Raw genomic sequence first — 26,297 nt, 5'->3', positions numbered from 1 at the left:
ACTTTAAGTTCTGGGGTACATGTGCAGAACCTGCAATTTTGTTACATAGGTATACATGTGCCATGGTGGTTTGCTACGCCCATCTTTTTAATTGACAAATAAAATTATACACATTTATGGTGTACAACATGATTGTTTGAAATATGTATACTTTGTGGAATGGCTAAATCAAGCTAATTAACATATGCATTACTTCACATGCTTAGCATTTTTTTGTAAGAACATTTAAAATCTAATCTTTCAGCAATTTTCAAGTGCACAATACATTTACTAATTATAGTCACTATGTTGTACAGTAGATCTCTTAAACTTATTCTTCCTGTCTAATTAAAATTTTGTCTCCTTTGACCAACATCTCCTCAATCCCCCTTGTCCCCCAGGCCCTGGTAAAACCACCTTACTCTCTGTTTCTGTGAATTTGTCTTTTTAACATTCCACATAAGTGACACCATGTGGTATTTGTCTTTCTTCCGTGCCTGGCTTATTTCACTTGGCACAATGTCCTTCAGGTTCATCTATATTGTCACAAATGACAGAATTTCCTTCATTTCTTAAGACTGAATCGTATTCCATTATGTATATACCACATTTTAAAAATCCATTCATCCACTGATAGATGCTTAACTGATTCCATATCTTGGCTACTCTGAAGAGGGCTGCAATGAACATGGGAGTGCAGATGTTTCCTCAACAAACTAATATTATTTCCTTTGGCTATAAACACAGTAGTGGGATTGATAGGTCATGTAGTAGTCCTATGTTTACTTTTAGATGATCCTCCATACTGTTTTCTATAAACAGCTGTAATGATTTACATTCCCACCAAAAGAGTGCCAGTGTTCCCTTTTCTCCACATCTTCACCAACACTTGTTATTTTTTGTCTTTTTGACATGGTCATTCTAACTGGTATGATGTGACATCTCACTGTAGTTTTAATTTTCATTTCCCTGAGGATTTGTGATGTTGAGCACCTTTTCGGATACTTGTATGTCTTTTTTTTTTTTTTTTTTTGAGAACTGTCCATTCAGGTCCTTTGCCCATTTTTAAATTGAATTATTTGGTTTTTTTGCTATTGAATTTTTGAGTTTCTTACATATTTTATATATTCACTCTTTATCAGATATATGGCTTACAAATATTCTCTTTAATTCTGCAGGTTGTCTTTTTACTGTGTTGATTATTTCCTTTGCTGTGCAGAAGCTTTTTAGTTTTGATATAATCTTATTTGTCTGCTTTTGCTTTTGTTGCCTGTGCTTTTGGGTTCATATCCAAAAAGTCATTGCCCAGACACCTGTGATAGAGATTTTCTCATATATTTTCTCCTAGTAGTTTTATAATTTCAGGTCTTGCATTTCAGCCTTGTTTATTTTTATTTTTTTTACTTTTTGTGGGTACATAGTAGGTATACATATTTATGGGGTAATAGAAGATATTTTGACATAGGCGTACAATACATAATAATCACATCAGTGTAAATAGGGTATTCAGCATTTAAGTATTTAATTCATTTTGAATTGATTTTTGTATATGGTGTGAGAAGAGGGTTGAATTACATTCTTCTGCATATGGATATTGTTTTTCCAAAGCAATTTATTGAAGAGATTATCCTTTCCCCAATGTTGTTTTTAATACCTTTGTCTAAAAACAATTGACTGTAAATGTGTGGATATCCCATGTTTATGGTTTGAAAGAATTAATATTTTAAAAATATTCATACTACCCAAAGTGATCTACAGATTCAATGCAATCCCTATCAAAATTCCAATGACTTTTTCCACACATATGGAAAAAACAAACCTCAAATTTATATTCAGTCCCAGAAAACTAGATAGCCGAAGCAATATTGGGCAAAAAAAGAAAAGTTGGAGGCATTACACTACCTATTTCACAATATACCACAAATCTATAGTAATCAAAATAGCATGATACTGACAGACTAACAGACTCATGGACCAATGTGACAGAATAGAGAGCTTTGAAATAACCCACATTTACAGTCAGTTGATTTTATACTATCAATTTTTAACCTATATATATTGTTCTTAATAACACTTTATAAAGTGTTATTAAGGGCTATAAATATTATTATCCTCACTTTACAGAGGATGAAACTGAGACTCACAGAAGTTGTTACCTTCTAAGGCCACAGAGAAGCATAGTTGAAGTTCAAACCAGGCTGAAATAAGTGAATTCTGTAATTTTTCATAAACATATACTTTCTATATTATTGCTTAGTTTATTTCACTATCTCTACTATCTCTAACAGGTCACTAACCTATTTCTGTACCTTTGAAATCCTACCGTGTTATGAAACTTAACAGTTATATTCAATTCAATAAGTATTTATCAACTTTCTGCTACATATAAAAATACAATATTGGGTTTTGGGGCATTGAAAAGTGATGTTAGAAAACATCCTGTTCATGAAGTAGCTTAACTTTTATGTAGTCTAGATTTCTTTTGTAAGTGTTTCATTTATATTAATGATAACTTAAGGACTTTAAATGTATTTACAACTTACCATGTTCTAGAAAATTTTACATATGATTGTATTTAATCCTTACAACAATTCTGCCATACCTACTTCATAAAGATGAAGTGACTTCTCCCAAATCATCAAGATTGATGCCACAGTCACAGTTTGATTCTAGAGCTTTCCAGCTCTTAATTTTAGTGGACATTTGTCAATGTCTGGGAGAATTTTTTAATTGTCACAATTTAAGGGAATTGGCATCTAGTGGGTGTAGGCAGGAGATGCTGTTAAAATCCTACAGTGTTTAGGCAGTCCCCACACTAAAAATATCAGTAGTGTTGAGGTTCAGAAACTCTGCAGTATACCAGAAAGTTTTCTAAGAATAAGTGTTATATTTTACACATTTTTAGTACCAGATATGTTTGTAAAGTCGTTAAGTCTTAACAGCCAGCATTTTAATAAACATTGAATTTCTGTTATGTATATGCAGGGTTTTGCTTTAGGTATTTTTTCATTTATTTGATAATCCAGGATTTATTGGAAGCACAGTTTCTAATCACACACTCATATACTGAGAGTTCTAATATGTGCAAAAGGGGTTTCTGAGACTGCAAAGCAAGTGGACAAGTTAAATCATATGGTTGTTAGCATAATTCAATAGAAATGCTTTTGTTGTTGTAAGAGTACTTTTTTTTAACTTTCAGGAGCTTCAAAGAGAGACAAGAAAGATAACACAGAGAAAAAAGAAATGACATGTGTATTAGTCTGTTCTCATGCTGCTAATACATACCAAAGACTGGGTAATTTATAAAGAAAAGGAGGTTTAATGGACTCACATTTCCACATGGCTGAGGAGGCCTCACAATCATGGCAGAAGGCAAAGGAGGAGCAAAGCCACATCCCACATGGTGGCAAACAAGAGAGAGAGAGAGCATGTGCAAGGGAACTCCTCTTTATAAAACCATCAGATTTTGTGAGACTTATTCACTATCATGAGAACAGCATGAGAAAGACCCACCACCATAATTCAGTTACCTCGCACTGGGTCCCTCCCATGACATGTGGTAATTATGGGAGCTACCCATTTAAGATTTGGATGGGGGCAGAGCCAAACCATATCAACATGTTAACTTCTTCCGGCACAGCAGGAAGAACTGAGTACCTACAAAGTCTGGTGAAATTCAGGCCACAAGCAGTTTTATTTTGCAGACTAAGAGCTCAAGTATAGCCCTGAGTAGGCAAGAGGAGGGAGCCTCTTCCTCCATATCCTGCCCCAGAGCACCTTCTAGCCTGGCCACCATAAGAGCTCAACATGGTCTCTAGGAAGATTTACAAGCTCATAGCAGCAGAGTCCTAGAAACATCTGACTCTGGCAGTGGTGAAACCCTCAGCAGGGGCTGAAGCAGAGATTCGAAGTGCTCTGCTTGACAGCTCCAGAGTTCCTTAAGGGATTTTGGAGGTAAACAAAGACCATCTTGAGAAGAGGTGGTCAGGCTAAGGACCTGAAAACCATTGCATTTTGGACAGGGCTGATAAAATGATGGTATTTAAGATCAAAGTCTCCTGGAAACTGGGATGTTTGGATTTCACAAGTGAAGGCATAGACATGCCCTCAGGAGATTTAGAGTGGAATTAGAAAGAGGTAATATGCATATAATTTTAGGGGAAAGTATTGTTTATTCATCAACTATACTATACATTACTCCTGCTAGATACTTCACATAACATGTGAAATTCTTATTCCCTCACTTCTCTCCACAGTAATTGAAGATAGATATCAATATACTCACTTTATAGACAAGGAAACTACAACTCAAAAATGTTTCCAAGGTCAAACAGTTTCCCAGATATCCTTGCTCTTTTATGGTTTTGGGCCTTCATATATTTTATTATTTCTTGCTGAAATATTTCTGCCCACCATTGGTACCTGGCTAACTCCTCCTCATCCTATTAACTTCAGCTTAGAGGTTTCTCTGACCCATCAAGCCTGGATCAATATTCTCTTATATGCTTATGGGATTCTTTTTTTTTTTTTTTTTTACTTTGTATAATAGTCATAAACTTTACTCTTGATGTTTTCAATTTTATTAATCTTTGTTTTCTCTACTAAATTGAAAGCCTCTTAGGGCAAGAGTGACAACTTCTTTGTTCACCTTTGTATTCTTAGTCTATGCAACTGTGCTGGGTTTATAGTAAGCCCTCAATACAATTTGTTGATGGAATGCCTGATGACTGAGGTGTAGGGAACACCAGGAAGTAGAATTTTGTATAGCCACAGAGAATACAAAGGGAGCTAAAACAAACAGCTGGAAAGTTAAAATGTTACCAGGTATAAAACAGAAAATACCAACTATGGCATTTGAACTTTGTTCTGTAGACATTTGGAGGCACTGATGATTTAGATCAGGGGAGTGGCTTCATTATCTCTCTTCTTCTGAGTGATCTTCTGGAAGCTCCATGCATGTTGATTCACAATAGGAGTAACTGGAGATGGAGAGATACATTAGGTGGCTGTTGCAACTATTGCAGTTGGAGGTAATCAGATCTGAAGTATGACACAACAGAAAAAGGAGGGAAGGGAATATGATGGGAACTATTTCAGGGACATAATTGAAAAGGACAAAAACAGACATGCTGGAGCAGGAAAGAACATGTTGTCAGAGAAAATTTCTGATTTTCAAACACGATGTTTAGAAGGATGGTAAGGTCATTAACAGAAACATGAAACAGTTTTGAGGGTAAGAGAATGAGCTCATGTATGGCCTGTTCTCTATGGGTTTGTCTTGGCTGTCTTTTCTTCCTTCTCCCTCTACTCTTTCTTAGTCACATCATTTCATCTCAGGGTTAGGAGAGGTAACTGAAGCCAGCATAATGTCATAGAATGATGCAAAGAGTGTGCTTTGGGAACTTTAATGCATCAGGTTCAAATCCTGGTTCTACCTTTTTTTCCTCTCTGTAGCCTTGAGTAAGTCAGTAAATCTCAGAAACCCTCAGTGTCTTCATCTATTAAAAAAAAAGTACAATATATTCATAATAAAGCCATAATTAGGATTAACAATGATTTCTTCATAGCTCCTAGTACATAATAAGTGATCAATAATTTCTTGACCACATAGATGATTAGGAATTCCAGTGCTGAATAGTACTCCATAAGGGGATTTTATGGTCATTGAAATAGTGACCTGATTCTAAATGAAGTCTTTCCACTTTTGGAGGCCTAGGTGAGAGAATTGCTTGAGCCCAGGAGTTCGGGACCAACATGGGCAACATGGTGAGATCCTGTCACTACAAAAAAAATTTTTTTAAAGTAACTAGGCATGGTGGCAAGCCCCTGTTGGCCCAGATACTCAAAAGACTGAGACAGGAGGATCACTTGACCCCAGGAGTTCAAGGCTGCAGTGAGCCATGATCACACCATTGCACTCCAGCCTGGGCAATAGAATGAGACCCTGGCTCCAAAAAACAAACAGTAACAAAAAGGAAGTCTTTCCACATTGTCTTAGGGATAAATTTTTCTCTAAATTAAATATTGTTGTGCCAAATAATTATTGTGTTCATGACTGCTCATATAAATATTTGATATTATAACTAATATTTTAAAGTGCCCAGTATATGTAAGACAGGCTATAAGTGCTTTCTATTCCCTATATTTTCTTATATTTATATTCCTTATATTTTGACACACCACACAAAATGTATAAGTTAGAAATTGCTGCATAACAACCACCATATTGAGCTCACAATTCTGTGAGTTAGTACATTTTGTTGAGCTCAACTGAACTGTTGTAGTCTGGGTTAGTCTTGGCTGATCTTGGTTGGATTTACTTGTGTTTCAGTTAGCTGACAAGTAGGCTAGAGCTGGCTAGTCTAAAGTGGCATGGCAGCTAGACTTCAAAGATGGACTTCAATGAACTATGCCTCCTGGTATCCATGCCCTTCTACAGTTCCCTCTCACACCCAATCTGGGCTGGCCATGTGGCTTACTTTACCAATAAAGTGCAGAAGAAGTGACTGTAAATTTGAAGTAAGCTTAAGAAAGCCTGAGCACTTTGACGTTTGCTTTTTTGAGAATCCTGAGCTGGTAAGAAGTTTAGCTATCATACTGGAAAGATCTTGTGGAGATACAACAGAATATTCAAAAGGAGAGGCCTTGAGAGGTGCAAGAAAGGAAGGAGAGAAGAGACAGAGAGGAAGAAGAGAGGGGAGAGGAAGAAGGAGAGGAAGCAGAGAGGAGAAGAGAGGAGAGGAAAAGAGAAGAGAGGAGAGGAAAAGAGAAGAGAGGAAAGAACAGGAGAAAGGAGAAGAGGAGGGGAGAGAAGACGACAGAAGAGAAGAGAGGACATGATAGATACCTGGCTATTTCAGCATCTCAATCTTCTCTACTGAGGCACCTGACATCCAGACATGTGAGTGAGCCATCTAGGGTGTTCCAGTCCAGAAGAGCTCTCAAATGACTGCCATCCCAGCCAACATAATATAGAACAGAAGAAGAACCCAGAAAAACTCAATCAACACACGTAATTGTAAGAAATTTTTTTTTCAATGTCACTGTGTTTTGGGGTTGGTCGCAGCAACATATACCCAAAACAGATGGCCTCTTTCATGTGTCTAACACATAGCTAGCTGTCAAAACAGTGGTGCAACAGAGATGACTGGGACACATGTCTCTCATCCTCCACCAAGGTAGTCCAGATTTGTTTCCATAGTTGAAGCAGAGATCCAAGAGGGTAAGCAGAAGGATGCAGGTCCTTTTAAGATTTGGGCTCAGAACGGGCACAAAGTGTCTTTTCCTGAATTCTATTGTCTAACAAGTCAAAGGCCAACCAGAATCCCAAGGCAGAGATAGACTCCACCTCTTAATAGAAGGTGCTGCAAAATAGCATTGCAAAAATACCATGAATACAGAGAGGGATGGAAAACTGCAATCATTTTTGCAGTCTACCACACAAGGCAATGATTATTATATCTACTTTTACAATGATGCAATCAGGGCTCAAGAGGAATTACATGATTTGCCCAAGGCCACAGAGCTAATATATAACAGGGTTGGGATTCCCAAATAGGTATGTCTTCCCCAGAGCTCACATTCTATCTCTTCTATCACGCTGTGTCTATGTGTTAGTGATTTCTTTTGGGTGCATTTATTTTAGCTCTAGTAATCTTTCCCAAGTGAATCTTTAAGGTTTTCTGGGTCTGGTGATTCTCCATAACTTAAAAGTGAGAATATTCTGGTTACATGTCTGTAACTTCAAAGTTGGATGCTGAATACATTAACCTTTAAGTCAGAACTGCCCAGGGAGCTATTAACTCCCCCTCTTGAGCATCTGGGTTTGTCACTAATCTTCTCAAATGGGTTAGTCATCAAGGCTCTTTATTAACTGTCAAACAATTGATTCCAGATGAAAGTTTTCAGAATTGCTGCTGAAAACCTGCAGGAGGCCCTAGAGACTGGACACGTTTCTGATGAGTCGATTTGCCTTTATTCCACCATTTTCAACGTCCATTTTGATGGTGCAACTAGAGTAATCTCAGCTAATGAAAAAATAATTTAGTCCAAAGTGGCTGTTGATAGAGTTGTGTAATGACGTATATGTGCTTGATGTATTATAATTCATAATAAAAATTTATAAAAATATTATTCATAATAATATTTATACCGATTATTATTGCTTTATTATAAATCATCATTGCATTTTTATGATGGGAAGATTACACTATAAGACTACCTTATTTTCCCCCCAGAGAGGGACTATGACCTGCACCAGAAACCTGTGTTTCTTTTTTCCTTTGTACTGCATCCAACAGTGCACGTGTTATATCTTTCTCAGCCACTTTGGAGAATCACTTGACAATGAATTGGAATTTGGCTGGAAACTTGGATCTCTAAACTCTTTAAATCCTAAATATCCCATGAAGCTTTGAAGAGGACATGGTGTTTTGAAGATGAAGCAAGAAAAAAATTTTTTTATCATAAGACTCTTGCCCCACATCCTCCTCATCTCCAAAAAATAAAAGCCTTATCTCACCTAGTGAGCTCGACCAGAACCCAAGAGGGCCCCTGTTATTCAGAGGTTCACATATAATGCTCTCTTCAATGATGTCAAGGTGAATCAAAGAAAACAAGATTTTCACTGGGAGTTCTAGCTTTGGAATATTCTGTTTATCTTGAGACTTCTCCAAAAGAAGCAGATTCTGGTAAGAGCAGCCCTACACTCAACTTACCTCATCTGCTTCATAGAGGTGAGAACATTTCCAGATAATATCGCCACTCTTTTACTACTGAGATACTGCAATTTCCTTGCATTTGACCCGTTCATCCACTCCTTATTGGTGGAGTAGGGGTTGAGGAGGGAAAAGAGTCTTGGGCTCTCACTAGATACCACCACATTCTCAAACCAGAAAATGCCAAGCTTTATTTAACTCCTATCCTCCTTCTCTTTTGTAGAAGTAGACTTCAGTAAAGAATGCCAGGTTGATGAATCCTATGTTTGGCATACTAAGATTCCATTTTCTGTCTTCTCCCTCCCTCTATAACTGAGTTAGTTTTGTTCATGTAAGTCTAAAATTATCATTGAGAAGAACTGTAGTTTTATGGGAAGAAAGCAAGGAAAGCCAGTGGGGCTTAAATGCTGTGGTTTGGCCTTTTCTGCTGTAGATGAAAATGTACCGCTTCCACTACTTCCACTTCACTCTTGATTAAGAAGCTATGAGCAGAGAATGCTTGTTGTTTCTTTCTTCGTTTTTTGTTTGTTCATGTCTATCCTCAATAGCTTATCCATTATTTGATGCTAGCACTTAATAGCGTCCCTATTTGAACTAAGATTAAATGAATTCACTAAGCCAAAATATAAGATGCTGAATATTCTTATGAAGAAGAGGTCAGAAAAATTGATACTAGCTGAGGGCTGCAAATTTACTTGCATGCACATGATCCACGCAAGATATGAAAGGGCCTCTGGATAGACAGAGTTTGACAGACTTACCCATGAGATTCCAAGGCAGTGTGCTTACTTCAGCAGCAGAAAGTCCCGTATAGCTCCATATTGTTGTAAAGGGGACAGTTCCTGGCTCTCCATAACTGGTATCTAGTAGTAATAGTAGTCTAGTAGTATTGATAGTAACGTTAGTAGTAATAGTAGTAGAATGATAGTAACAATTGTCATTGTCCCCTTGCCATTCCAAAAACATTGTCTTTACTCATGATGTTCCCTCACCTATTCTTTCTTCTTAAGCTATTGAAGTTCTGGATATCTTTTCAGTATTTACTATACATGCCACCGCTTCAGGGAATCCTTCCTTGCTTATATAGTTTGGAATCAAAAATGTCTCATCTTTCTCCCACAACAATTTAACCATACTTCTCTTAGAGTTATCAATTTATAAATATATGAAAATAATTTGTTCATTGAGCTAGCTCTCCCTTTATGTTGCAAATGAAGGTTCTGTCTACTAACTTTTCTGAATTAAAAAAGTGCTTAGCTTAGTATCTTGCCCATCTGTATTAGCCCATTCTTGCACTGCTATTAAAAAAAAAAACCCTGAGACTGGGTAATTTATTTTTTTTAAAAAAATGTTTAATTGGCTCATGGTTCTGCAGGCTATATGGCTATCTAGGAAGCATGGTGCTGGTATCTGCTCACCTTCTGGTGAAGGCTCAGGGAGTTTTCAATCATGACAGGTGGAACAGGCACATCTATGGCAAAAGCAAGAGCAAGGGGTCGGGGTGGGTGGCTCATACTTTTAAATAGCCATATCTTGGTAGAACTCACTACCATGAAAACAACACCAAGCCATGAGGAATACACCCCCAAACACCTCCACCAGGCTCCACTTCCAGCACTGGGGGTTACAATTCAACATGAGAGCTCAACTATATCACTATCATATGCAATAAAGTTTGCTGAATTATGAATAAACAAATGTAAACTAAATTCAGTGAGGGTTAAATTACAGAATAAAAAACATTTTCAATAGTGAGATTTCTAAGGTGTCATGTAAGATATTTCAACATACAGCAGGACTCCATAATACAGATAGACTCTGCTAAGTAATGTTACATATTCATCCAAATATGTAGATCATGACAAAAATCTAATGATCTCCCAAATGATGACTTGAATTTGTCAATATGAATATATAGACGGATATATGACTCAGGTTAAATCTTACTAAGGACAAGCACAGATTTGTAAGCCACCACTAAATTGATATCATTTGATTCTAGCAATTGAAGTGTGTGGGTGATAACTCAGTTAATGAAACATTCTCATTATTGGCTCTCAAGAATTAACATTAGTCAGATGTTTAATCCAATATAAAGAAAGTGATTAACCTTTGCCAAAATATTAGACCTTAGAATTATTCCTTTAATAGTAGCAATTTCTTTTTGTGTGTAATTATTCATAAGTCTTCTGGAAATTAACATCCTAAATGAGGCCACATATCTCAATGAATTCATTGAAATATTCCATACAATTTTTTTGTATGCAAAAGCACAGAAAATTGTTTTATGTCTGCAAAAACACATAAAAAACAGAATCCTTCAATCCCAGGGATTGACATGTTTTTTGTTTGTTTGTTTTTGATAAAACACTTCACGTGATGAATATCCCAATTAACCTAAATTGATTGTACAAATGTATCAAATGATCACATGTACCCCCCAATATGTATATTCAATGTGTATCAATCAATAAATAAATTTTTAACACACTTCATAAAATAATTTTAAAAATGACTTTATCTGATAATCAAATACTTGATGAACATTTAGAGATTCATAATAAATATTTATAAAATGATGTATTTATCTATAATTTGTCTTGTTACTGAAAAAATCTGAGTAGGTTATAAGATTACATAAAATACCAGAAAATAAAAATAGGTAAGATTAAATAAAATATGGGTGAGAAAGGACAGTAAACCTGAGTACAAATATGACATAAAGCAGGAATAAGTTTAATGGAAAGTTAGTCTCTATAAACGTCCAGTATTTCTTACTGCAAGAGTAGAGAAGATTCGTATACAAGGCTCTGAGAGCTCCAACAGGATTACAAGAAAATAATTTTGATAAATCCTTTCAGTAAAAATGACTAAAATGCTCAGAAAAGTGTAAGTGACTCAGACAGAAATGTGCAGTGAAAACTAATGAACAATATCTTCAACCGCATCTCTATAGTAGGTTCAATAATGAATTTCATAAAGCTGTATCATAGACCATCTTTCAATACAGGCCATAGCATTTAGTCCAGCATACTGAACTAGCATACTCTAGCCGTAAACTGTTTCTAGATCAAGGAAATAAGGAGTGGCATGATACAGTGGGAGCAGGATAGTCTTGGACCGGAAATACCTGTGTTTCAATTGTATTTGTGTCTTTAATTAGCTGTGTAACTTTAGAAAATAAATACGTTAAAACCTAAAACTGGGCCTATGCCAGGTCAATCTATGTGATGGTTCATACTGAGTGTCAACTTGAGTGTATTGAAAGATACAAAGTAGTGATTCTGGGTGTGTCTGTGAGGGTGCTACCAAAGGAGGTTAACATTTGAGTCAGTGGGCTGGGAAAGGCACACCCACCCTTAATCCCATCTGATCAGCTCCCAACAAGGCCAGATTATAAAGCAGGCAGAAAAAACGTGAAAAGGTTAGACTGGCCTAGCCCCCCAGCCTACATCTTTCTCTGGTGCTGGATGCTTCCTGCCCTCAAATATCAGACTCCACGTTCTTCAGTTTTGGGACCTGTGCTAGCTCTCCTTTCTCCTCAGCTTGCAGACAGCCTATTGTGTGACCGTGTGATCATGTGGGTTAATATTTAATAAACTCCCATTTACATATATATAACTCCCCTTTATATATATAAAATATATATATGTATGTATGATATATATATCCTATTAGTTCTGTCCCTCTAGAGAACCGTGACTAATACAATCTACTTTCTAGATTATTTATGAAAATCTAAATGAGATAATAGTTATAGATGCTAATACCATAAAAATAAGAATTACTTAATTCTGAATAGGTCAAATTAATTTTCTTTATTTCCTGAGAGAATTCTAGTATTTTATTTAACTTAAATGATTTTTTAAAATAGAAATAAAGAAAAGTCTAATATTGCCAAGATTTCTGTCACTTATATTTAATTCAAGAATTATTTAATGAGCACTTCTCTTGTGCCAGATATTTGCTAGTCACAGGTAACTACTTATATGGTATAAACTCCCCCTTTCTCTTTCTTTGTCTTCATTTACATTTTGAAGGTTGAAACTCTCTAATTAAACATTTCCCACCCACAGTAAAATTTATTTATACTTTTAAGCAAGTGGCTTTTCTCACTCTGCAACCCATTCATTTTGTGGGCATTTTTATTAGTTAGAAAATCCTTCCAGGAGATCTTTTAAGAATTAGAAATTAATATTAATTATTTCTCCTACCCAAACGTATTTCCTCTGCCCAAGCCCTTTTATACTAACAGGTGCTCTGATGCCCTTTCCTATAGAAATGGAACCTAAAATATCCAGTATCAATCCAGATAGAGGTGGGACACATCCCAACCCTTTAAGGTTCCTGATCTGTGGGTATTACTAAGGCATTATCCTTCAAACCAAACAGTGTCTTGATTCCCCATGAGGATCATTCACCATTGTGATCCCTATCCATGCTTTTCTTCAAGCCTCTCCTCTACTTCAAGATGGCCTAGGATAAGAACTGGACTCCATCCAGCTCATACTACTAGGTTTCTAAGAGTGGCTCTGAAGATAAACTTTTACCATTAGGACTATACCCCTATCCAGAGTGGTGTCATTTTTTCTATCCCGGGGAGCCTCGTCCTGAATAGCGACCAGTAACTAGGTTTCACCACCCAAAAACAGGCCCTTAGGTGAAGGAAAACTCAATTAAAAACACACATTTATCCTTCCATTTTATTCATTCAACAGATACTTATTGTGTACCAATCATGTATCAGGTACTCTCTAGGAATTGAGGATGAGAGACAAATTACACGGAGATGACAAATCACAGATAACACAGAGAATGGAGATATATCAGTAAACAGGTAATTCTAATTCAGCTCACAAAGTAGTAAGTACAGGGTACTTTGGAGCTAAAGAATGGGTCTCAATTTAGCTTTAGATAAATGAGAAGGCTTCCTAGGAATAGTAACATTTAAACTGAAGCCTGAAGGTGTGTGAGATGACGCTAGGTGAAGATGAAGGTGAAGGAGTTAGATGAAGAAAGTACTGGTAGAGGGAGTAAGAAAGGCATGAAGACAGGAAAGAGGTGGGTGCATCCATGGGAAAACAAGATGCTCAGTGTGGGTGGACTGCAAGGGACAGTGTCCATAGATAAAGCTACAGAGGTGGGCTGGAATTAGGTTTGAAGCATTATTGACCCCTGATAGTCAAAGTGATATAGGAGTTAAGAAGAAATCACTCAGGCAGATAGCAAGGGTATGGGAGTCTTCAGTAAAGCTTTTATTTTTAATGAAAAGCAGCCCAATTTTCTAACAAAGAGCAGTCTGTAAATTTGAGCTGCAGAGATAGACAAGCAAACTGGGAGTTTGCATGGGTGAATGCCGGCAGGAACTAAGGACTACATATTTTCAAGATGGCAGCTCCATCTTCCTTTCTCTGCCAGCCACGTGTATTGTAAGGAGCAGATAAGATGGCAGAGATCAACTGGAAAGCCCACTTGCATAATAAGGTTAGGGTGGGGTGACCAGCCTTCTCCATGTGCTAGGTGAACATCATACCTGATCGAAACAATCTATAAGCCCTATGTAAATCAGACACTGCCCGCTCAAACTGGACTGTAAATTTCAGCACATTTGCTGCAAGCCAGTCCTTTCTGCTTGGAGACCCCTTTCTCTACAGAGGAAGCCATTTCTCTGTCTCTTCTCTTCTGCTTTTTAAACCTCCACTCCTAAACTCCTTGTCTGTGTTCCTGTCTAAATTTCCCTGGTGGATGACGACAAACCCCGGGTTTATACCCCAGACAATGTAGCTGCTTCAAAAGTGTGGTCTAAGGGCCGGGCGCGGTGGCTCACGCCTGTAATCCCAGCACTTTGGGAGGCCGAGGCGGGCGGATCACGAGGTCAGGAAATCGAGACCATCCTGGCTAACACGGTGAAACCCCGTCTATACTAAAAAAAAAAAAAAAAAAAAAAAAAAAATACAAAAAATTAGCCAGGCTTGGCGGTGGGTGCCTGTAGTCTCAGCTACTCGGGAGGCTGAGGCAGGAGAATGGCGTGAACCTGGGAGGCGGAGCTTGCAGTGAGCCGAGATCGTGCCACTGCACTCCATCCAGCCTGGGCACAGAGAAGACTCCGTCTCAAAAAAAAAAAAAAAAAAAAAAAAAGTGCGTTCTGAGAACCAGCAGCATGGGACTAGTTAGAACTACAGAATCTCAGATTCCACCTTAGACCCCTTAAATCAGACTCTGCATCACAACGAAGTTCTACAGCGATTTCTATGCACATTTAAGTTTGAGAATCTGAGACTAGGCCACACCCATAAGTTTGCAGCTGGTCCTAAGGTCCTGGGGGGTGACACTGAAAAGTTCTAAACAGAGGAGTGGCACGATCATTGTTATGCTTTAGAGAAATCTTTCTGCTTGTTGAGGAGAAATGGATGAGAGAAGTGAGGTCTAACAGTTGTCTGGGACTTTAAAACGCTATTGCTTTTATTTTCACTGAAGAGCTTACTGCCAGCTGCTCTTTGAATTATAGGTGAGCTTTACCCTGTTGTTACGTCTGTCTCATCCTGATGAGATCCAGGGCCATCTATTCTCTTAGACCATTCCCTGAAATTGTCCTACCATCAGGAGGAGGGGCACTAGGTTTTGCCTATTACCAATAATGATTTTTTAGGGAAGGCTTCTTTCCTTTCCATTCCCCCTCCCATGGTCTCAATCAAACCATCTCTTCTTCCCTGGATCTTTGCTATAATCACCTCCAAATGCAGCATTGAAGCTGAGAATCTACTAACTAGACAATTTTTCAAATCCCAGGTATACATTTATTTACTATTAAACTTGGACAAGTTATTTAACCTCTCTGGGCCTCAGTTTCCTAAACTGTAAAATGGAAATGATAATAATAATATTGAGTTTGAATGTTTCTCTGGGAGATATAATAATAGCTCAGTACAATTCAAATATAGAAGTTACTCTACTTGTCATCAGTCTTATTTTTCTTCAATCAATCCCACTGCTGATGTGTATTTGCATTCACTGGACAAGCTTAAGGCCTGTACACGGGTTGGTTTCCAGCAAGCCTTAAATGGGATGCAACAGGGCCATGTGTTGCAGAATGTGGCGCTGAGGAGATATTGAGAGCGTAAGTCAAAAGTGGACATCTGGTCAGTCTAATAACAACGTTAAACTGAGAGGACAAAGAAAAGACAACTAAAAAGAGACTTAACCTGGTAAAAGGACAAAAAACTGGGCCAGGCACAGTGGCTTATGCCTGCAATCCCAGCACTTTGGGAGGCTGAGGCGGGTGGATCACCTGAGGTTGGAAGTTCGAGACCAGCCTGACCAACATGGTGAAACCTCATCTCTACTAAAAATACAAAAATTACCCGGGCTTGGTGGTGCATGCCTGTAATCTCAGCTACTCAGGAGGCTGAGGCAGGAGAATCGCTTGAACCCAGGAGGTGGAGGTTGCAGTGAGCTGAGGTCATGCCACTGCACTCCAGCCTAGGCGACAAAGTGAGACTCTGTCTAAAAAAACAGGACAAAAAACTGAGAATCTAGGATAGGACAAACAAATTTGGGCAGGAAGTAAGGGAATAAGGAGGCTTGGAAAATTTCTCTGACGTGCTGGAGTGCAGCAGTTATTATTTTTTTAAAGGACAGGAGTCCCTACTCTCTGGGTTATGATGGAGAGTCTGTTAAATGTGCATGTTGATTTGGAGAGCATAGTAATCTTCTAAAAGTAAAATCTTATGAGGTTTCTCCTCTGCTTGCAACCTGCGTGGTCCCCATAGTATTCTTTATAATGAGATACAAGTGGAGCTTGACTTGGGGCCTTACCTCTCTAATTTACGTCTCATCACTGCTCTCTCTATACTCAGGACTCTAACCATGTGAAGAACTACAGATTACTCAACTTATCCTACTTTTCTACATGGTTCTGACTCCAGTGAGAAATCTCTCTCCCACAGTGCAAGCATATGCCTGACAATTCTTGAATGTTAAATTTAAATACCAACTTCCTTTTTGAAAAATTGATTTCTTTCTGAAAAAAATCTATTGCTTCCTGATCTGCATCCCTTCAACAGTGCTCACCTTGCTTATTTTAGAGCAATTATCACTTTATATGCAGGCATTTATATACCTATATTCATATACATATATTTGTATGCATGTGTGTACGTATTTATGTATGTATATTAGTCAGTTTTCATACTGCTATAAAGAATACCTGAGACTGGGTAATTTATAAAGGAAACAGGTTTAATTGATTCACAGTTCAACATGGCTAGGGAGGCCTCAGGAAACTTACAGTCATGGTGGAAGGTAAAGGAGAAGCAAGGCACCTGCTTCAAAAGGCGGCAGGAAGGAGAAGTGCAGAGTGAAGGGGGAAGAACCTCTTATAGAACCATTAGGTCTCATGAGAACTCACTCACTGTCACAAGAACAACATGGGGGAAACTGCCTCCATGATTCGATTACCCCCTTCTGGTCTCTCCCTTGATACGTGGAGATTGTGGGGATTATGCAGATTACAATTCAAGGTGAGATTTTGGTGGTGACACAAAGTCTAACCGTATCATTATGCTTTCTGAATTCATTTCCCCCTAACAAGCAGAAGGATCTGCCACCCCATCTTACTCTATTCAAGGTGATATGTAGACTTACTGTTTATAAGAATGGAATCAACTCAATGGGAATATAAGTTTATTTAAACAGACCAATGTCAATGTCACTTGAAAAAAGACTGGATAAAGAAAATGTGGCACATATACACCATGAAATACTATGCAGTAATAAAAAAGGATGAGTTCATGTCCTTTGCAGGGACATGGATGAAGCTAGAAACCATCATTCTTAGCAAACTAACACAGGAATAGAAAACCAAACATTGCATGTTCTCACTCATAAGTGGGAGTTAAACAATGAGAACACATGAACACAGGGAGGGGAACATCAGACACTGGGGCCTGTCAGCGGTTGGGGGGCTAGGGGAAAGATAGCATTAGGAGAAACACCTAATCAACTCATAGATGACGGGTTGATGGGTGGAGCAAACCACCATGGCACGTGTATACCTATGTAACAAACCTGCACATTCTGTACGTGTATCCCAGAACTTAAAGTATAATAAGAAAAAAGAAGAAAAATAAGCAGAGCCTATTTTATTGTATAGTATCAAAAATTAGCTGCCTTCTTGATAGGTGGTCATTAGTAATCATAACTCTTGCAACTACGGCTGAAAGGTGGTATTGTCTTTTGCCTATGTTCTTCCAACTTAAACTGTAGCTTGGAAGCTGGTAGATAAGCTTACATCTCTCAATGATGTTTAAGCAGAGAACAACTTCTTCCTCCACTGCACTAACAGCTATTCAGACAATGCCGAGCTGACAGGATGATTCAGGCCAGTTGTTATTAGTAATTGAGCCATTGGGCATCCCAAGAGCATAACAAGAGAAGAGCTCTTTCTTCTCAGTTATAAACTGAGTCTTGATTCAACTCACTGGAACAGAACTTCTGACTTCTCAAGGCTCCTCTTTGGTTCCAATCTTCCATTTGCTGCCATCTTCTTCATCAGTGCCAGTTCCAGGAATTGTCTTGTCTGTGTGTGAGAAAGAGTGATCAATCACTTTGTATAGTTCCCAAAAGAACCCCTTCCCGTTCCCAAGCAATCTAAAAGTTCTTACAATTATACAATTGAAATACAAGTCATGACCTTTCTATACCTCAGGACAAGTTTCCTACTTCCCCTAGCAAACAGATCATCTCACTTCACAAAACCATCCATCTTTTATAGAAACTACGCACTAGCCACTGCTGTTGAATTTGTATTCATAGTACATTTTTTAGAATATTTCTGTAGTCTATGAATTTGTTCACTGAAGGAATGAATAAGCCACTTTAGAATCCCATTGAAATATTCTCGTTTGATAGGTGCTTGTGGTTAAAGAGAGAGAGAGAGAGAGAGAGAGAGAGAGAGTCTTTGCCTGTAGAATTTCATACTTTAATAAGGAATACAGAAAAATACAAATAACTGCAAAAAATAATGTGGCCAATACTATGGTTTAGAGACTTGGTCAAGATCTAGGGGAGCAACACAAAGGAGAAAAAAAAATCCATGAATTGGACAGCCTGGGAATACAACGTTGAAGTGGTGATATACGGGGACTAATCTCCGCAACATGAGTAAAAATTGTCCAGGCAGAAACTTGCACAAGTGTATTCTCAGCAAAGGAGGCAGCTGGAGCAAAGTTGTAGGGATATTAAGGAATATAAACCATTTGAAAAACTGCTGGTGCTTCATTGTAGCTGGATAATATAGTGGAAATCAGAAGTGGCTGAGGAGAGGCTAGCAAGGACAAAAGCAGATTGTGGAGGGCCTGTGGAGGGGAGAGATCGCCACTCAATCCCCAAAAGAACCCCTTCCCCTATCCAAGCATCTAAATGTTCTTCTAATAATACAATCAAAATACAAGCCATGATCTTTCTATACCTGAGGACAAGCTTCCCCTTGCAAACAGATTGCTTCACCTCTCAACACCATCCATTCTTGGTAGAAAATATTGAAGTATGTATCTATACATATATGTACATATTCTTAAGGGAGAAAGGGCAAGATAGGTCAGATAACTCTCCAAACAAAGCTGACTGCTAATCTTGGATCGAGCCTTTGGGCCAGGAGTTGTTATTGTTTCCAGGGAATATGTTATTGATGGGGATGGAGTGGGTTGACATTGGTGTTAGAAATGTAAGGCTTCAGGTGAGGCTGTTGCTTACTGGCTGGCTTTCAGAGGCTGTGGCCTAGAGTGACTGGCTAGATGGCAAAGCTGAGGGTGTCACTTGCTGGCTGGCTTTCAGTAGCATGTTCCCTGAAGCAAGCTGTCAGTAATGATTAGACTGAGGGAGCTGTCACTGGTCAAGCAGGCTTAAAACCATTTCTCCTTTACATAACTGGCCACAGTCTTCCCCTAGGGGTATTTGGGGACCATGTTGGTGCTTGGACTTATGAGCAATGAGGAGTCACTGAAGGCTTTTATGAAGAGTGATAAGATTTGTAACTTGAAAAGGCTATTTTGACCTGAGTGAGATGATAGTGGAGGGATAAAAGCTCAGTGTCCAGTCAGTAGCTCTTCTAATAGAGAATGGAAGGAGTCCTGGGGGAAAGTGAGTTTTCAGAGAAGGTGGTTGGTGTCTGCAGGCTGGAGAATGTGAGAAGCCATAAAACAAAGCTCCACAGATTCAAAAGAATTGAAACTATTCACCAGACATGATGGAATTAATTTAGAAATCAATGACAGAAAGACAGTAAGAGAATCTTTAAACATGTGGAATGCAAACAGCAAACTTTTAAATAAACCATAGATCAAAGAGGAAGTCTGAAATGAAATAAAACAATATACAGCACTGAAGAAAACAAAAACCTGTTATATCAAAGTTCATGGGACACAGTTACAGCAGTGCTGAAAGGAAAATTTACATTAACTGCTTTCATTAGAAACAAGAAAAAAACTCAAATCAATATCTTAAGCTTCTACCTCCGGAAACAGAAAAAGGAAGATGAAGATAAGCCAAAGAATGCAGAGGGAAAAAAATGAAGCTAAAAATGTGATTTAATGATGTTGAAAATAGAAAAAATATAGAGAAATTCAATTTAAAAAGTCAAATGTTAAAAAGAAATCAGGAAAATTTGATAAACTTCTATCAGAACTGAGAAAAATGAAAAGAAGGAAGACAGAAATTACCAGTATCAGGAACCAGGTAGGGGATATGATGACGCTACCACAGGCATTAAACATGTACGAAGGATATACGATGAACTTTACACCACAAATCCAACAACTTAGATGAACTAGAAGACCAGTTCCTCAACTTTGGTCAAACTGTTTTTATGTTTTGTTGCCTTGAATGTGTCATTCTATTGTTTTCTGGCCTCCATTGTTTCTGATGGAAGTTCAGTCAACTGTATTGTTCTCCTAGACATGAGTTATTTCTCTCTTGCTTCATTCAGTATTTTCTCTTTATTTTCGTTTTTCAGCAGCGTGACCGTAATGTGGTTAGGTGAGGTTCTTTTTGTGTGTATACTACTTGGGATTCATTGGCCTTCTTGGATCTGTTGATGAATAACTTTTATCAAATTTGGGAAGTGTTCGGCAATTATCTCTTTTAAGAAAGTATGTCTTCTTTCTTTCTTCTTTCTTTGTGGACTCCCATTGCATTGGTATAGTATAATGACTTTAATCTCCCTATCATCTTCCCAGAGAATGTCATCTATTATTTTAGTTTTACCTTGTAGTAAACTTTATATTGGTATTATTACGGATTTCAACATAATTTATCAGTATTTCTAAGGTAGTGGTGCTGTTTTTTGCAACATTGCATCTTGCATCTTGTTTCTTCTAAGTTCATTGTTTCCTTCTTATTAATGTACATATGTCATTTGCTGTTCTCTAAGAGTCTAAGAGTGGTCTAATCTCTGGAATTTTGATACTCTGAAGATATCTTCACTATTTCCTCATTCTTGAATGTTATTTTAGTTGGGTAAGCAGTTATAGATGTGATGAATGTCCTTGCGAAATGTTCGGCTGTAGGTTTTGGAGTCAGATTATCTTGTTTGATTCCGAGCTGTGCTCCTTGCCAGCTGTACTTAAGTGATTTTTAAAAATTCAATTTTCTAGTTATTTGTTTCTGTTATATATGAAATTGACATCTGCATATTGATCTTAAATTCAATCACCTTTCTTAAATCTGTTATTATTTTAATAATTTATTTGAATATATTATTTCATGGTTTCAATATGGTTGATCATATAATCTTCAAATAATGTCACTTTAGTAATTTCCAGTCTTTTTGCAACCAAGATCAAAATAATATTTAATGTTTATTCTGAATGCAAAAATAAAAGAGTTTAATAATACCAAATGTTAAAGAGGATGCACAGTGACAGGATATCTCAACTGCTGGCAAAAGTGTCAATTGCTACATCCATTTTGAAAAACAAATTATTTTGTAAGCTACAAATGCATTATATGGTCAAGTCATCTTGCTAGGTATCTATCTAAGAGGAACTCCAGTGTATTTTTTCAGGAGATATTTACAAAAATAATCAAGTAGATATGTTCTCAATAGCCACTTGGTACAATACAATGAAATATTATGAAGTTTAAATTAACAAATGACAGATGTACACCATATAAAGGATGTTTAGTGATATAATACTGAGTAAAAATATAATTAGCAGTATATGAGTAAGTACAAAATAAACTGCAAAACTGGCATACAATATATCCCTTTTCATGAATCGAATAAAGCTGAACAATACAGAACAATACATTTTTAGAAATACAGATGAATATAATACCATGACATTTTCTTCAAAAAAAATCTTAGTATTAACACAAAATTTTTAGACGGGGCTTGTTTTTTTTGGGGGGGGTGGGGGGAGATTTTGAGACAAGGGCTTAAAATTGGAGATAATCAAATAAGTAGATGTTAGTCACAGTGTTCCAGTTTCTGTGCCAGTGGTGGACCCACGGTAAAACAAATAAACAAATACATAAATAATAAAAGAAGAAAATACATGGACCAATAATGAGAAGTTTCCGTGAGTCAAGATTATGATTACTCCATGACTGTGCACCTGAGTTTTTGACAAAAGAGAAGGAAATTCCTTGGTTCTGCCTCTGGTTCAACAAAGTAATTCCCTATGTACTTATTCTTCTCATAAAACATATATGTCAGTTTAAGTATTATTAGCTACTCAGAGAGTTAAGAAACCAATTAAAATTTCAGATTTTATGGGTTACAGGTTTATTTCATGGGAAATAGCAATATGTTATGAGGTTCAAAGGCTTACACAAATCCTTCATACAAGTGACCTTTACAAGGACAGGTTTTAAATTGTTAATTGGCTTATTGAGGTGTAATTTGGATGCGATAAGACTTACCAGTTTTAAATGCTCCAATTGGTGTGTTTTGATATATTAGTATAACCACCACCAAAGTCATGATCTAGATTATTTCCATCATTCCCAAATTTTCTCATGTGTCTTTTCAATCATTTTTTCCCCATCCTTGGCCCCTTGGCAAAGACTGATCTGCTTTCTGTCAGTAGATTTTTGCCTTTTCTAAAATTTTATATAAATGGAAGTATATAACATAATATTTTGTGTCTGGCTACTCTTGATTAGCATAATGCTTTTGGAATTACATTATATTTCTGAGTATATTTGTAGATTGCTATTTTTTGTTACTCAGTGACATTCTATTTTATGATGTATCACCTTTTGTTTGCCTACTTACCACGTGATGGCCATTTGTATTTTTTTTTTACTATTACTATGAGTATTTGAGTAAAAATCTATCTGTGAACATGTTTTAATTTCTCTTGGGAAATAACTAGTGATGGGACTTCTGGGTTGTATAAGTGTATGTTTAAGTGTATAGGAAATTGCCAATCAACTTTCCAAGTGACTGCACCATTTTGTATTTCCACTGGTAGTATATCAGAGTTCCAAATGCTCCACAGCCTGATCAGCACTTGTTATTGTCTTTTAAAAAAATTTAGCCATCCTAGTGGATGTGTAGTGGTGTCTCATTGTAATGTACATATACTTGTGAATAAATCATGGTGATTGTCTTTTCATATACTTTTTTTCATACGTAAATCTTTATGGGTTTATTTCTTTTCTTTTCTTGAGTTTTGAGAGATCCTTACATTTTCTATGTATAAGTCCTTTACATATATATTTTTGGCAAGTATACTCTCTCAGTCTATGGTTTGTCTTTTTATTTTCTTACCAGTTTCTTTTGAAGAGCAGAAGTGACTAATATTGATGAAGTCCAATTTATCAAATGATAAAATGGTTTATTTTTGTCATATATAAATTTTTTTTGCCTAATTCAGGGTAATACATATTTTTCCATGATTTGTTTTAGAAACTTTTAACTGTTGGCTCTTATTTTTAGATCTACGATCCATTTATTTCTCCTTTTTTTTTTTTTTTTTTTTGTTTTTGAGATGAGGAGTGTCATGCTGTGCTGTCCAGGCTGGCCTCGAGCTCCAGGTCTCAAGTAATCCACCCGCCTCAGCCTCCCAAGTAGTTGAGACTATAGGCCCGAGCCACCACACCTGGCTATGATCCTATGATCCATTTTCAGTTAATTTTTTCATATAGTGTGAGGCTGTCAAGTTTCAGTTTTTTTTGTTTTTTGTTTTTTTTTTTTTGCAAATAGGTGTCCATTCTAGCACTATTTGTTAGATTATCCTCTCTCCAACAATTACTTTAGAAAGTCTGTCAACAGCCAATTGGCCATGTTTGTGTGGGTCTACATTTTAAATCTATTCTGTGCAGTTATCTATATGTTTTTATGCCAGTGCCACATTACTGAGGGCAATTTTAATTTTAACAGCAGAAAGAAAAAGAACAGAGTTGCACACGTTCACTTTACATTGGGCTAGAATATAATACTAATATGTTAAAAATATTTTTATAGTAAATAAAAAGTAAACCTCCACTTTTTCAGAACTAGGGCAAAATAATATATTTTATTTTTGTTACTATCCTTATATTGCTTATAGATATTACACTGGAATTATGTTGGAAAGCATTGAAAAGAAGAAAAAAGTACATCTGAGGAAATTAAATGGGCTTAAGAGAATATTAAGAAATGGACTACAAATATTTTTTGCCTGTGTATGCTAAGATAGGGTACTTTTTAATCATATGATGTTTGATTGTCCTTTTTTTCCCTGATACCTCTCTAAATGATGAAGACATCATACACATATAAGTTGTTCAACAGAAATTTACCAAATGAAATGAAATAAAGAAACAGTAGGGTGTGAGCTGTGGCTCATGCCTATAATTCCAACACTATGGGAAGCCAAGGCAGGTGGATTGTGTGAGCCCAAGAGTTCAAGACCAGCCTGGACAACATGACGAAATATCATCTCTACGAAAAAATGCAAAATTAGCTGGGCAAGGTGGCATGTGCCTGTAGTCCCAGTTACTTGGGATATTGAGGTGGGAGGCTTGCTTGAGCCCAGGAGGTGGAGGTTGCAGTGAGCTGAGATCACGCCAGTGCACTCCAGTCTGGGTGACAGAGAAAAAAAAAAAAAAAAAAGAAGAATTAGAAACTGATGAAATTAATAATTTATTATTCTGCCTTGTTTTCTTTCTTCTGATGGTGCCGGCCGACTAAATTTTTGTCATGTTTCTCCCCCAAAATAGTAACAACAATGTAGTTGTGTTGATTTGTGTTTTAGAAAAGCCAAATAGGAAAGCATACACCATACTTCAGAGTATGTTTAGAACGCACTCTTTAGGGCAAAACATGGTGGCTTCCCCCTGTAATCCCAGCATTTTGGGAGGCTGAGGCAGGAGGATTACTTGAGGCGAGGAGTTTGAGATCAGCCTAGACAACATAGCAAGACCCCATATCTATGAAAAATTAAAATTAAAATTAAATTAAAAAATAAAAACTTAACCAGGCATGGTGGTGTGTGCCTATAGTCCTAACCACTTGGGAGCCTGAGGCGATAGGATTGCTTCAGCTCAGGAGGTTGAGGCTGCTATAAGCCATGATCGTACAACTGTACTCCGGCCTGGGCAACAGAGAGAGACACCATCTCTGAATAAAATAAGAATAATACTAATAAAATAAAATTCCCTTTTAACATCAGCAGCTTTTGACTACTAGAATATGAGAGAGTGTCAAAACTAAGATGGAAATTAGAAATGGTGCGGGCCAACCCATTTACTTTAGAGATGATGAAAGCAATAGCTATTGAGATGTTCTAGTCAATTTGATGTGGAATAAAATTAGTAGTAGAAATTACACTTCCTTATATTCACTTAGAGCTTTGAATTTTAAAAAGGAATTTCATATTCATAATTCTATTGGATCCTAATGATAATAATATGAAATTGTATTATTTTTCCATTTTACTGTCAATAATAAAAGCTCATATTCCTAGGTATTTACCATGTACAAGTAGGCACTTTTCTAATGTTTCTAGGTAAATAAACTTGCTTATTCTCACACAATTCTATGAGATAATCACTATCACTTTGATTTTTAAAGACGGAGAAAATAAACCACAAAAGTAGTCACCTAATTAATAAATGGCAGAGCCAAAATTCAAACTCATCTAGTCATCTTTGGATATTGTGTCATTAAGGACACTGCCAAGCAACTCTCTGGAAATAAAACCACGGCCTTACTAGACTAAAGAATTAACTTCATTTTCATGGCTAGGAAGTAGCTAAGATTTTCAACTCCAATTGTCAGACTCTAAGTTACCTACTCTTTCTATCTTTTCTGGGAGATAATGAGTTCTGAAGGAGGGAGACAGGGATGAAATGACGTGACACACTAAGATATCCAGCAGTTTGAGTCAAGAAATCCATAGTTTTGTCTCTGATCTTTAAGGCACTATTTTTCTGAAGCATATCAATTTAACCCATCTTTGTCATTCTGAGGCACACACTGGAATCAATAAGTTTGCTTGTTAAATAGACTAGATATGCCAATTAGTCTGTTTGTAGTGCTAAACCTTGAACTTGACTTCTGACAGCACTAGAGGCCCATGGAAGGGTGTTTATCATGATATTTCCATTGGGCAT

The sequence above is a fragment of the Pan troglodytes genome, chromosome 7 (assembly GCF_028858775.2).
Source record: "Pan troglodytes isolate AG18354 chromosome 7, NHGRI_mPanTro3-v2.0_pri, whole genome shotgun sequence".
NCBI lineage: Eukaryota > Metazoa > Chordata > Mammalia > Primates > Hominidae > Pan > Pan troglodytes.
This window is presented reverse-complemented; position numbering follows the sequence as displayed.